The 11454-nt window shown below is 33.6% G+C and overlaps 1 pseudogene; it reads right to left on the bottom strand.

The window, feature by feature from the left end:
* Nucleotides 1-1104: 1104 nt before the first annotated feature.
* LOC108282929 lies at nt 1105-2031 on the bottom strand (annotated as a pseudogene).
* Between the last annotated feature and the right edge of the window lie 9423 nt (nt 2032-11454).

Raw genomic sequence — 11454 nt, 5'->3', positions numbered from 1 at the left:
CTGGATAGAAAAACATTAAAGTTCAATCATTCTAGTTATTGTACAACCCATACAAACATAAAACTCTAGGACACAAACAAAAAAAAGAATGTATACTATTTTTCTATATTTGTTCTTAGTCTCTGAAGATTGAACTTCCAGTGACTCTCTTATTGCAATTAATTCACACTGTCTCCTCATAGGAAACATGAACAGATGCTTGAAATATCTGAAAAACTTTGATAGGGTGAGTCCATTGACTATGTCAAACAAGCTGAATTATCTGAATATAATCTGAGAGAAATAAAGATCTGAGTCCACAATAGCAGATATTGCTACTGGCTGTAACATGAACTTTGAACATCATCTCTCATCATAAATCTTCACTAGACCTTAGATGCAAAAAAAAAAAAAAGTAAATCATCAGACTCCTAGGTAAATGGCACTGGAGGGACCATATCTTTCTTTCTATCCCTCTTTATGACTAACATCACCTCCTACTTCCTTAGGCTCCAGGTTGTGGAGGCAAGGAAATGACAAAAAACTTAGATGATCAGTACTAACTAGTTGATCAGAGAGGCTTTAGACAAACTTTAGCTATCTCAGGTCACTCTAAGAGGCCAATATGTTGTTTTTTTCTTTCCAATGGTAGATCCCCTCTCTCTGTTTATTCCCACATATCCAGAAACACAAAATAATCAATGGTCGCCACTGTGTCTTTATTATGCTACATCAGAATATTTGAAAGGCAAGGTTTCTGTACTCCTTGGGGCCTCTGCCAGATATCTCTTCTCTAAGTGCAGAGCCCTAACACTGAGCAGTCATTGTTCTCAGATGCCAAAATTATCAAAAAGTTTTTATATCTTGCTGTTTCACTGACACCTGTAGATAGATTAACCAATAATGTGTCCACCTCTGATGTAGGGTGAAAATAATGAACTTTCAGGACGTAAAATTACTGTGTTTCTGTGTCATTGAATAAGCTATTAGTCCATGTTGGCATAGGGTCAAATTAAGGTTTGTCCACAAACAGTATAAATTTTTATAATCCATTTACGTGCTTATTATTATAGGTAAAGGTAATTCTGGCAGCCATATCTATCAGAAATCTGAGAATCTGTGACCTCAGTAGCACCTTCTCTTTTGCACCCTCTTCAGGGCATCTTCAGTTTCCTTGTTCCTCAAAGTATAAATTGAGAGAGTCAGCATGGGAATCACCACAGTGTAGAAAACTGATGCAAATCTGTTGAATCTGGAGGAGCCACTAGAACTGGAACTCAAGTAGACAAAAATACTTGATGTATACAAGACGGAAACAGTTGTCAGAGGAGAACCACGGGTGTTAGATGCCTTGGACTTGCCTTTACCTGAAGTGTTCTTCATGAGAAAGGTGCAAATATAGCCATAGGATAACATAATAATTAAAACATTTGCTACTCCAAAGATTATTGTTAATATAGCAGTCATATCTTGTACAAAGAAAGAATCAGTGCAGGACAGGATTAACTGTTGGGGCATGTCACAGAAGAAACATCTGATGACATTAAGCCCACAGCAGGGGAGTTGAAGCAAAGCACACACTGGAATAAAGTGAACCTGCCCATGTAGGCTCCCAGCACAATGCAAACACAGAAGGTGGTTGACATGATGGATGAATAAACTAGTGGGTTACAAATGGCAGCATACCAGTCATAAGCCATGGCCATGATGAGACAAGACTCACTCAGCCCCATCGCTGAAAAGATAAAGTGCTGAATAATACAAACAACAGGTAATAGTTTGTTGTTCCTGGAAGAAGTGGGAGAGCATCCTGGGGACTGTGGAGCTGACATAGCAAACATCAGTGAAGGAGAGATTACAATAAGGTAGAATTACATCCGTGTATGGAGGTGGGAATCCATCCTTATTAAAACAATGAGGAATAGGTTCCATCAGAGATGTAATGTAGATTACTTGGAATATAATGAAGAGTACTTATATGATTCTGGGAAAATCTGAGACTACCAACAGGATGAAATGGGTGAGTTCTGTAATATTTCCTCCCCTAGTCATTGACTAGGTGCTCCTACTATCAGAAAAGAGACAAGAGAATGGATTGCTAACTCAGTTGAAGTAATAACATTACCATTTTTATATGTGTACATCTTTTCCTCCAACAAGCACTGGAAAAAGAGAAATGCTTTACTGTCCTTCTGGTGAAAAGACTCAGCTTTTCTTCTTGAATTGTCAACATATGTTTGCTCAGTGCTTCAGATTTTCAATTAATTCATGGAGACTCATGAGAATTTTAAAAGGTGCTTAAAAAGTTGACTGACAACTCTTGCAAAGGTGCCATAGAAATGCTGAGATTATTATATATAAGGTAGGGATCATCAATTAAAATAATAGGTTTTAGAAATGGCTCATAAATAGTTATGTAACTTGCTTTAAATCATGAAAGCCTAAGTGGCATCTTTCCAAAATAAATTTGAAACAGTCCTTCTGGCCTGAATTGTCATCCAAACATAAAGTTTCTTCTTTTATTCTTAAGAAAAATGATTTATCCTACTTATAATCATTTTTAAATTATTTTTAAAATATATGCAATACAACTCCAAACTGGCCTGGCAAATAATAACATAAATTCTAATAATATTTTGGTGGAGCAGGCAGAGCATGTGTGCCCAATAAAGTTATGGAATACATCTTCTTAGGGAAGCCTTTACACAAAGCATTCCAAAAGGAGACTAGTACGGCTCAATCTTGGCCTCAACTATTGTCACAATTTTAGGGTGTTTTTGATACTTGGGAAAGAGCAAAATAATGTGGCTAATGGTTCAGACTGTGGAGTTTTGGTTCCAATATCCTCTTGATCTATTAACTTGTAATAGATACTCTTGATCTATTAACTTGCAGCAATGCCACAAACACATTAAACTTGATTTATTTATAACAAAGTGAAGACAATAAAAGCCCTGAACTATAAGATTACTCAGAAGATTATGAATAGAAACTCATGCAAATTCTCAGCACACAATTAGATACATATTGTTATTGTGGATTGCTTAGAAATAACCATAAATGACAAGTATACTTGTGACTAGAAATATGAACTGTGCTAGATATTTATAGGGTGACTTGAGGAAACTTTTGAGACATTATTGGCCCTATAGACAGTCCAGCATCATTGCCTTTAGACAGGTGTAGATTCAGACCTAGTGTCCATGCAGGTCACACCACCTAGGGCCATGAAAATATAAGCCACATACACCATTTTTTCTTCAGTTTGCTTTGGATACAGAGTATCAGTGGAAAACCCACATCAAACTGTGATGGATCTCAATACAGGGAAAAATTCCAAGTAAATATTTCAATTCTCCAATACTACGGAAGTAAAATACTCTTTTTGTAAATACAATCAACAAGTTAGAGCTCACTAACAGATTCGTAGTAGATAATACATATAGGATACATTTTATACCTCAAATGTTCTTCCTTGAGAAGAGAGAGTAAACCAATGAAAGCAAACCAAAAAATATCTGAAAAAGATGAATAATTAAAAAAGACTTGAACTACAAGATAGTAAAAAGTATTATAGACATTCATTTTTATTGTAATAACAGACGTGTGTCAAAAGAACAAATAGAAATTTTCTTTAAAAATTTAACTATCTTGCTTAATAGGTACACAGTGGCAAGCTGGGTGAATAAAACAAGACCCATTGGTCTGCTATCTTCAAGAGACCCATCTCACATGTAACACTCATAGGCTCAAAGTAAAGGGTTGGAAAAAGATCTACCATGCAAACAGAAGACAAAAAGGAGGAGGAGTTGCTATCCTTATCATATAAAACAGAATTTAAACCAAAACGGTAAAAAAAAAAAAAAGATAAGGTTAGAAGGTCATTATATAATGACAAAGAGTTCAACAGGAAGACTTAACTCTCCTAAGTATATATACACCAAACATCGGGGCCCCCATATTCATAAAACAAGTACTTCTAGACCTACAGAAAGACTTAGACAACAGTACAATGATAGTGGGGGACTTCAACACTCTATTGACAGCATTTGAGAGATTATTGAGGCAGAAAATTAATAAAGAAGTTGTGGACTTAAACTCCATACTTGACCAGTTGGACCTACTAGACATCTACCGAGTACTCCACCCATCAACCAATATACATTCTTCTCATCTGCACACAGAACATACTCCAAGACTGAACACATGCTTAGCCATAAAATGTCTCAATAAATACAAAAAAAATCAAAGTCATACCAACCATACTCTAGACCACAGTGAAATAAAAATAGAAATAAATATCAAGGTTTTCAAAACTACAAAATTACATGGAAATTAAACAATTTGCTCCTGAATGACTTTTGAGTAAAAAAAATATGGCAAAAATTTTAAAAATTATTTGAAATAAATAGAAACAGAAAAACAGAATACCAAAATCTCTTGGATGCAATAAAAGCAGTCTTACGAAGAAAGTTTATAATGTTAAATGCATACTTCAAACAGCTAGAAAGAGCTTAAATTAATAACCTAACATCATATCTAGAGAAACTAGAAATACAAAAACGAACCCCTAAGCTAACAGAAGAAAAGAAATGACTAAAATCTGAGTGAAATTGAAGCCCAAAAAACCATACACACAATAAAAATCAATGAAACCAAACGTTTCTTTTTTGAAAGGTTAAACAAGATTGATTAGACTGCTATCTAGATTAACAAAGAAAAAATATCCAAATAAGCGCAATCAGAAATGACAATGGTGACATTACAACTCGTCCCACAGAAATACAAAACATCCTCAAAGACTATTATGAACGCCCCTATGCACTCAAACTACAATGTCTGGAAAAAGTGGATAAGTTCCTGGAAACACACAAATTCCCAAATTTGAATTAGGAAAAATTTGAAACCCTGAACAGATTAATACTGAGTTCTAAAATTGAATCAGAATAAAAAACCTACCAACCAAAAAAAGCCCCAGATCAGATGAAGTCACGGCAGAATTCTATCAGATAAACAAGGAAGAACTGGTACCAATTCTACTGAAACTATTACAAAGTACTGAAGAGGAGGGGCTCCTCCCTAATTCATTCTACAAAGCCAGAATCACCCTGATACCAAACCCTGGAAAACATGCAATGAGAAAACAGAACTATAGTCCAATATCCCTGATGAACATCAATGCAGGAATCTTCAACAAAATGCAAGTAAACTGAGTTCAACAGCATATCAAAAAGTTAACTCCCCACGATCAAGTAAGCATCAGTCCTGGAAAGAAAGGTTGGTTCAACAAATGCAAATCAATAAATGTGATTTGCCACATAAACAGAATTAAAAACAAAAACCATAAGGTTGTCTAAATAGATGCAGAAAATAGCTTTCAGTAAAATCCAACATTCCTTCATGATAAAAATTCTCAAGAAACTAGACATAGAAGGAACATATCTCAAAATAGTAAGCTCCATCTATGACAAACCCACAGCTAAAATAATACTAAGCAGACAAAAACTGAAAGAATTCTCCTTGATAACTGGAACAAAACAAGGTTGCCTACTCTTAGCATTCTTATTCAACATTATTGGAAGTGTTAGCCTGAGCAATCAGGCAACAGAAAGAAAGAGAAGGCATCCAAACAGGAAAAAAATATAAGTCAAACTGTCTTTCTTCACAGATAATACAATCCTACGCCTAGGAAAAATATGTAAAGGCTTCACCAAAAGTCTACCGGAACTGATAAATGACTTCAGTAAGTTTCAGAATACAAAATCAATGTCTAAAAATTAGTAGCATTTCTATACACCAATGATGCTTAAGCTGAGAGCCAAATCAGGAATGAAATTCTATTTACAATAACCACACACACACACACAACACACACACACACACACACACACACACACACACACACACACACACGCGCGCAAAATAAAATATCTAGGAGTACATAGAACCAAGGAAGTGAAAGATCTTTACAAGGAGAACTGAAAAACACTGCTAAAAGAAATCATAGGTGACACAAACAAATGGAGGAAACATTCCATGCTCATGGATTGAAAGAATCAATATTGTTAAAATGACCATGCTGCCCAAAGCAATCTATAGACTCAATGCTATTTCTATCAAACCACCAGCATCATTTTTCACAAAACTAGAAAGGACTACTCTTAGATTCAATGGAACCCAAAAAGAGCCAACTAGCCAAAGCAATTCTAATCAAAAAGAACTTCAAAGTATACTATGATGTTACAGTAACCAAAATGGCATAGTACTGGACAAAAATAGACATTTAGGCCAATGGAACGGAATAAAGAACCCCAAATAAAGAAGCATATCACAAGCAATTGATCTTCTACAAAGTCAACAAAAATAAGCAATGGGAAAAGGACTCCCCTATTCAACAAATAGTGCTAGGATAGCTGGCTAACCATAGGCAGAAGAATGAAACTGGACACCTACATTTGAGGATATACAAAAATTAACATGATGAATTAAAGATTTGAATGTAAGACCTCAAACAATAAGAATCCTAGAAGAAAACCTAGGAAACACCATTCTGGACATTGGCCTTGGGAAATAACTTATGACTAAGTCCTCAAAAGCAATTGCAACAAAAACAAAAATTAACAAGTGGAGTCTCGTTAAACTAAAGAGCTTCTGCACAACAAAAGAAATTATCAACAGAGTAAACAGGCAACCTACATGGGAGAAAATATTTATGAACCATGCATTGATAAAGATCTAATATCCAGAATCTATAAGGAACTTAAACAATTGCACAAGCAAAAAAGTATTTAAAAATAGACAAAAGACATGAACAGACACTTCTCAAAAGAAGACACAGAAGTAGCCAACAGACATAAAAAATAAAAAAAGCTCAACATAACTGATCATCAGAGCAAATTAAAATGACAATGAGATACCATCTTACAGAAATCTGAATGGCTACTAAAGAGTCAAAAAAACGCAGATGCTAGCAAAGCTTCAAAGCAAATGGAATGCTTATACCCTGTTGGTGGGAATGTAAATGAGTTTAGCCACTGTGGAAAATTTGAAGATTTCTCAAAGAGCCTAAAACAGAGTTACCGTTCAACCCAGCAATCTCATTACTGGGTATACATTCAGAAGAAAACAAATGGTTCTACAGAAAGAAATATGCACTTGTGTGTTCTTTGCAAGTTGCAAGACCTGACTCACTATGGGTAAAAAGTATTAGCGGGATAGACATGTGTTTATGTAATCTTGAGATGAGAAAGATATCTCTAAAATATAACACCAAATAGAAACTATAGGAAAATATATATATATAATGAAACAATGTAAACTTGGTTATGACAGAAAAATCCACTTGCATAAAACACATTTGAAATCCAACTAATGAACTGGGAAAAAATAGTCAAAAAGTATTTTAAAAGACAATGTAGCAATGCTTTTATAATTTAAAAAAAATTTCTTAAAAATTAGCACAAAATGTTTCTACCTTTCTGGGAAAAAAAAATGCTTTATAAGATCTCTCTCACTTTCTTTCTTACACACACCTCCACCACTATATGAGCCAGCTATAATGCCGAATGTTAAAAGTAACGGGATTTTTTATTTTCTTCTTTATCATTATCTGCATTTTCTCAATTTTCTACAACTCCTATATTTATAATTATTAAGATACAAAAATTATTAATATTTAGTAGGGGATGGAGGGAATAAGCAAGAGACTTTCCTAAATTTTACTTGCTATCTCTGTGATGTTTAGCAAGTTATTAACCTCTCTCCGTTGTCTCATTTACAAGGGAATCTGTTAATAGTTACTACCTCCTTCATAGTGTTGTTGCAAGTATTGTATGACATGAAGGGCTTAAAAGAGTGAAGGTTCAATACATGTTAGCAATGATCATTCCCATCACCACTTCTCTCTGCAAAATAGAAAAAGGGAGAAATTAATACCAAAGGGTCAAGAAGTTCTTAATAAAAGTACTTTTAAAATTAGACTGTCTCCAAGCCTCGACTCAAGAATATGATTAATAATGATTTTGTTTGTATCTATCTTATATTATTGTGTTATCTCACACCCAGCTGGATTATAAATTCCTGATGCTTCTTTTGATGCTGCGCCACCACCAAATACCCTTAAGCTGACAACACTAACTACATACAGCACATGGACTAGTGGAGATGTTTTACTACTTAATGCTAAGCACCATGGAAACTGATATTAACACATTCATAAATGTTTCTTTCACCCAAATTTAGATGTATATATAACAATTATCTTATGTCTATTTTATTTTCATTGTGGTTTTATGAACTTGGAAATCATTCTGTTTACTATTAAAGTGTTCCCAATATAATTTCTCAGATAGTTTATCCAAGATGAGTTATAGTTAATAAAAATAATTTGAAAATATAAGCTGTCATTGACAACATTCCCCAAACATAAATATAATTGGTCAGTTCAATGAAAAAGTCAAACTGTTGATCAACTTGTTGCCCTATAATTTTTCACATTTTAATTACATTCTAGTGATACAGGCCTTAATTAAATATATTATATTTAATCCATCATTTCCAGAAAATAGCAAGGACTTATAGATTGTTTTTCTTATTTATTATAAAATTTGTCCTGAAAATTGATCTTTTTAAACTTCGATAAACTAAAGAAAAAGGATGAATGTGCTCATTCTCTTTCATTACATTTTTTGCATGTGTTCACCATCTCCCTAGAAAATTTACAGAAGAAAAAGTGACTAATGTAAATATTGGTTGGGGATTTTGCTAGATGTATATAGGTAATTGAAATCCTTTCCAATTCTGATCTAATAAGAAGATGGTCAGTTTGTGGCATTGTGCAGAATACAGAATTGGATAAAGCCAGGAATGTTGTTGAATGGAAAACACTGTAAATAAAAGAAGGTTAAAAGGAATACTTAGACCAACACTACCTATGTTTAGAGTGGGTATTTCTGATTTCTACAATACATAGGCTAGTGTCTCCAGACAACCAGGGTGTCCAAAAACAACAATGGAGAGCTGTCTGAAGTATTTCAAAGAGTCTGATGGAATTGTACATGAGTACTTTCTCATATTATTTTGCAGCAATGCAATTTGGCTCCTACTAAGAAATTATGAATCAAAGCTGTGTATTTAAATATTAAATAAATTATTATTTCAAAAACAGAATTCATATGAGCAAAAATTAAAAGGGCCTTTTAAATAGAAAAAATTGGGAAAAATAAGAAAAAAACATGTTTTGATCTTAGAAAATTTTCCTGATGCTCAGTAAATTATTATTTTTATTCAGCTCTCAATTATTTTTTATGAGCTTTCTTGTCTGACTCTCAATGATCCTATTATCCTCATTTTATAGGTTAAAAAAAAACACAGAAAGTAATACAGGTCAAGGTCATATCCTTAAGAAATTGCAGAACTGGAATTCAACACCTATTTCTCATCCCAGAGTAATAACTTGAAATTTTATGTTGAGATTATTATTTTCATTAAAGTCAGAAAATTTCTGTAAGGAGAAAGAGAACTCAAAGATAGTCCTAGGTGGAGGAAATGGAAACAAAGAAGAGAGAATAGTTGAATAATGGGAGAGACTGAGGACCGTAGACCTTGCTTACTGAAAGAATCAGAGAGATAATGAGATATCAGAGAATCAACCATTCCGTCTAAGTCTTGCCCTGTGACCTTGATCCAGATCCCTCAAAAAGACACAATTCTTGCCAAAGGTTAAAATTAATTATTTTTTAAACAAATGAATTTTTCAGGTGGGCCCCATTGCACTCTAAGATGGGTGATTTGGGCCACAAAACTGGCTGTTCACTCACAGCAAAATATCTTCTTAAATGTGCTGCTGAGAGCAAAGAATAAAGGAGAAAAGCCAATTCAAGGGAGAAAACATTCCAGGTACTTGCTCTCTGGTGTCGTGGTTGTCATGGAGTTTTCGTCCCCACAGATTTCATGCCCCACTTTGCCATGTCCCCACTGGATTCATTCCCTACTTCCCTATGGTCTATGATGATGGTCTCATGACTGTAGATTTTCTTTACTAACTGGAGTCATTTGAGCTGGAAAGGATATAGGAATCTGGGATATTCTGGTATAAACTCTTGATTTCTAGGTGGAGAACCTGAGGCCAGAGAAGGTAAGGAATTGTCCCAAGATAGCACAGCTTGATGGTAATACAGCTTGATAACAGTAAGTTAAATACATTTACATATTTGTATTTCTGTGGTATCACTTATAATATCTCCTTTTTTGTTTCTGATTATCTTTATTTGGGTCTTCTCTCTTCTTTTCTTGGTTAGTCTCACTAATGATTTATCAAGTTTTTTTATTTTTTTTAAACGAAATTTTTGTTTCATTTATCTTTTATACTGTTTTGGTATTCTATTTAGTTCTGCTATAATCATTGTTATTTCTTTATTTCTGATAATTGTGAATTTCATTTGATCTGGCTTTTCTAGTTCTTTATTTAGAATTGTTACTTTCTCTTGCTGAGTTGAGTTGATATTCTTATTTCATTTATTCTTTATATTGTTTTCAGTGTCTATTTCATTTAGTTCTGTTATAATCATTGTTATTTCATTATTTTCTGCTAATTGTGAATCTTGTTTGATCTTGCTTTTCTAGTTCCTTATTTACAATTGTTATTTTCTCTTGCTGAGTTGATACCTTTATCATTATAAAATGACCTTTATCATTTTATTGTTTTTAATTTAAAGTCTGTTTTACCTAATTATAGCAAATTCTGCTTGCTCTTGATTTCCATTTGTGTGAAATATCTTTTTCCAATGCTTTGCTTTCAGTCTGTACATGTCTTTACAGATAAGGTGAGTTTCTTGTAGACAGCTTATGGTTGAATCATGTTTTTTTTTAACTCATCTTATCAATGCATGCCTTTTAAATGCAGTGTTTAATCCTTCTATGTTCAAGGTTAGTATTGATAGGTGAGGTTTTGTTCCTGTCATATTTATTATTAATTGTTGTCTAGTTGTTTTATACATTCTCTCTTCTTTATTTTTTTTCACTGTTCATTTTTGGTTTGGTGAAATTCTGTAGTGGTGTCATTTGATTCCTTTCTCCTCCTCCTTTGTATTATTGCATTAACAATGAGTTTTATGTTTTTTGTGTTTTCATGATGGTGAATACCATTCTTTTGTTTCCAAGTTTAGAACTTTTTTGATCATTTCTTATATTTCCAATCTAGTGGTGGCAAATTCTATCACTATTTTCTTGTCTGGGAAAGACTATTTGTCCTGAAGCTTAATTCTTGCTGTATATAGAATTATTGGCTTGTAATTTGCTTGTTTTTTCTTTCAACATTTTGAATGTATCATTTCACTACCTTCTTACCTGCAAGTTTTCTGGTGAGAAGTCTGCTGTTATTCTGAAGTAGTTTCTTTTGTAGATGACTAGATGTTTTCCTCTTGCCAACTTTAGAATTTGTTCATTTGCTTTGATTTTAGACAGTCTAATAATAAT

The sequence above is a fragment of the Cebus imitator genome, unplaced genomic scaffold (genome assembly GCF_001604975.1).
Source record: "Cebus imitator isolate Cc_AM_T3 unplaced genomic scaffold, Cebus_imitator-1.0 Scaffold253, whole genome shotgun sequence".
Lineage (NCBI taxonomy): Eukaryota > Metazoa > Chordata > Mammalia > Primates > Cebidae > Cebus > Cebus imitator.
Note: the sequence above shows the minus strand (reverse complement) of the source record. Positions and strands in the feature narration are given on the sequence as shown.